The following is a 3,963-nucleotide window of genomic DNA, read 5'->3' on the forward strand; positions in this document are numbered from 1 at the left end:
AACCGAGTCGAATGCGCCTCGGAAATCCAGGAATACTAGAATCGTGGGTCGCTTATACGTATGGCGTTGTTCTAGCACCTGACGCAGTGTGAAGAATGACGTGGTCATCGCAACCCCTACCAGGCCGGCTCCAACATTCAATCACCGCTTCACCAGACATCGCACAATCTGAAATCAAATTCCGTTCAACCTCTGGCAGAAATCGCTTCCCAAAGACAAAACACCAGCCTAACTACAACCTAATGAGGCATCACATCACATCGCTCCTTCGCACATTCGATTAGCTGCCCTGGTAGACCCCTATGAACCTTTGCCAGTGTTGTGAGTCAACCGAATGGGTCACTTGATTCAGACGCCTTGAACTTCTATGGCTTCATGTTATTCGTGGCTATTTAGGGAATTCCCCAGTTACCTTATTTCCAATTAGCTGGTCCTAATTTTAGGCTGAGTAGGGGAAATCACGTGACTTGTGTCGGTCCACCGGTCAATGTTTTTCAGCCATTTGGAAGGCTGGAGGTGTCTATGGTGCTTTTGGGAAGGTTTGCGAGTTAATCCCTGATATTTATTTCGAGTTACGCACAGGTCGTTCAACTGGGCGTACAGAGGAGCTTAATTGCTACGATACCAGGAAAGTTTATGAGGTGATGAGGTGAGGACTCAGACAACCCGTTTGGATGGTCTTCATACGACAGAACAGGTGTACTGAAACTAACAATCAGTCATTCAACCATAGCCATGATTATTTAAGTACTTATGTCCGGATACTCTATTGTATGAGGTCTATCGGAAAGCCCTGTGAAAATTACTTGGATGCCCCAACTTGGAGAAGCTACTGAAAGTTGCGTTTCTTTTTGGCGGAGTTGAAGCAATCAACAACCAAACACATATAGCCAGAGTTTAGCCGAAACTGAGCACTAATCTGGGCGACAGTATTCTCATTTCATGTGAACATGAAAATCTGTCTTTTATAGAGCTAATACACGTCAGACTGAGAACTGATACTGCAGTGGGTGCATGTCTTCAGTCTGTTCATCATTATAACCGACGGCATAATTGACCCTATGGACGTCTGGAATTAGCGAACGCGACCCGAGCCTTGGAAATTCGTGCATTGACCTCATTTGTCGCACTACAATCGGAACAAATACGACTTCCAAGGTACGTTAAACGCTCCACAACGTCAAGTGTCTTCACCCTGGATTGTAAGTGCACGAGCATGACCTTGCACTCTGTGAGTACAAAGGGTACATCAAAGGACGGGATGACTTTGGTCAGTTCATCGAAAATCCCTCGCGCGTTTTTCTCTCCTTCGAAGACGGGAATGATGTCCTCTGCATATTCTAGATTTACAAGGCATTCGCCAACAGCTATGTGAGCTCCAGAGGTTCCAGGACCTTCCGAAGAGGGTGGAAATTCCTGACGGACATGATTTTGGAGAGCTTTCCGCATACCCCGCAGACACGTCTGGAAGCCTGGGAATACAAAGAAGTGCGCGAATTTCTAGTTTATTCCTTGCTGTGAAAGCATTTTAGGGAAAACAGAGCGGTCATTTGAGTCAAATTTGCCTTCAAAAAATCTAGAGATACTAACACTGCGGGTTGCTTATACGTATACGTTCTTGTACCTAATGGAGTTGAATGTTTTGGTCAACGGAACCCCTACCAAGCCGGAGTCCCGCCCTCTTCTCTCCGGTCAGCGTTTTGCGAGACACCAGAGGGTGACAAACAATTAGCGACACCAAGGATTCTGTTACACCTTGGAACAAATTGAATCAACTGTAATTACACAACTTACAATGGGTCTTTTTCTGAAACTCCTATGCTTGAACAGCGCCGAATAGAGGTCATTCAAACTACCAATTTGATGGCACTACAGGGAGCTTCAAAAGACAAACCTCTGATGCCGTAGATCCTTCTGGATTCACCATCCAGGGTTCTACTTTAGTTGAAGGATTCAAAGGAGTAGCAGCGGGCGGGAATCGTTCTCTATACTGCTCGGCACGGCGTTCATAGCATCCCTCTTTGCTGATAGATGGTAATGATAAATTCATCCTTGATGGTTTCGCTCACAGGTGGTTTCCGAGGTTCGGTTCAAATCAAACAGTCCTCAGTCAAATTCATTTTTTCTGCCATCCTTGTTCATCAGGCCTCACGGCTGGTGCGCACACCAAATCATCCTTGATGGTTTCGCTCACAGGTGGTTTCCGAGGATCGGTTCAAATCAAACAGTTCTCGGACTTTCGCGGTTTTTCAGTCAAATTCGTTTTTTTCTGCCATCCTTGTACATCAGGCTTCACGGCTGGCGCGCACACCAAGTTTAATTTGTCTAAAAATTCATCGGAGCCAATCATATTTTCCCGTTCTGTTCTGTCTGGCATTGAGTGGTCGACCTTACAAGATGGCACCGTACCATAGACAAAACGCTTGGCATTGTGCAAAGGGGTGGCGATATCGTCCCAGTAGGGATTCACATTTGATAGTGGAGCTGTTGGGAGTAACACCAGGAGACGATTCTGTCAAATTCGCTAACATTCGAATCTGTCAGTTTCTCATTTGTTAATCGATTTTTCCGCACCTTACGTAGATCTGGAAGGAACCCTCCAACAGGTGACTTAGGACGATACCGACCCCTGCATGTCCCGCCGCAGCTGCCTCCGAATCGCCAGAATTGAACCGCCGGTAGCAAGTGAAGAGTCGTGAAGCAGTTAGCTCAACCGCTCTGCTTGCGTCCTAAATTCCTGTTTCTGTTACACACCACATATAAACGTCAAACGAATCCAGCATAAGAGCAACAGAAGCTTGTGGTCTTACTTGTTGTCTCAGAGTGGGAACATTAAAAAGGCTAGATATAGCAGGCAACGCGGCCTGAAGATTCATTTCCAGATAGCTGAGGCTTTCAGCACCAGTGGGAAGAAAAGGTATGTGAAAGCGGAAGAACGAAGGCGTCAGAAGATGTCTGTTTTCGCTTATTCGCCATGCTGTATTCAGTGAATAAAAACCCGGTTGATTACACTATGCGGCATGATAGTGTTGTCACCTGGCAGGTGATAAGTACACACCCACATCTGGAGAGGAGGATGATTAAGATCCTCGATCGAAGCCTTTGGCTTTAAAGTTTAACTAGTTTAGACAGCGGTGTTTGACCAGAAATCCAATGCATTACCATTTTCACATAACAAGCCGCCCAATATTTTCCAAACCCCAACCTGGAAGGCCAGGAGACTGTGTTGTCCAAACCTCTAGACCTAGTATGAGAGGCTCTGCGAGTGTCTACAATTTAGCTCCGACGATCACAAAGACAAACCATCAGACAGCACTAAGTCCCAGTCACTTGAAGACGAATTTGATCCATCCTGTCAGGTTAATCCCTGTCACCCTTACTTTGAGATCCGCTGTCAACGAAAGAGACACAGAGAGATGAGTGAAACAGATTAACCTCCCCTTACGCCGTCAAAATACGTGCATGCTCATGGCGACAGGAGAAGATGCTTGCCCTTTCAGACTTCCGGAATGCCTCGTAGATAACCGTCCAAGTGCAACGATTGTGCCTAACTTGTTCTTATCTTCCCCATACAAGGCCAGGTGTTCGCCAACAGACGAGTAGCGAATTAGCCTATCCACGGCTCAACGATTGTCGCCTTAGTGATTCCACAGCCTAAGCACCTGAGGTAGAGTTTTGTGCTGATATATAATAATAATAATATATAATGTAATACATAATATGTAATATAATATATAATACATTATAATATATAATAATAAATAACACGATAAATAAGTATAAAAAATACCAAAAAATATATACTGGTCAGAAACTAAGACCCTAAGTTCATCCGACGTCGCATGTGCTCTCATTTCTCATACATCTTCCGTCGTTTTTTTGTGTGCACTGGGTTGCCAAACAACACAAATCATTGGTTGGCAGTTGTCTGTCGGAAATTAGCTGCCTCATTCTCGTGCTGCT

This window comes from Opisthorchis viverrini (assembly GCF_000715545.1).
Source record: "Opisthorchis viverrini unplaced genomic scaffold opera_v5_194, whole genome shotgun sequence".
NCBI lineage: Eukaryota > Metazoa > Platyhelminthes > Trematoda > Opisthorchiida > Opisthorchiidae > Opisthorchis > Opisthorchis viverrini.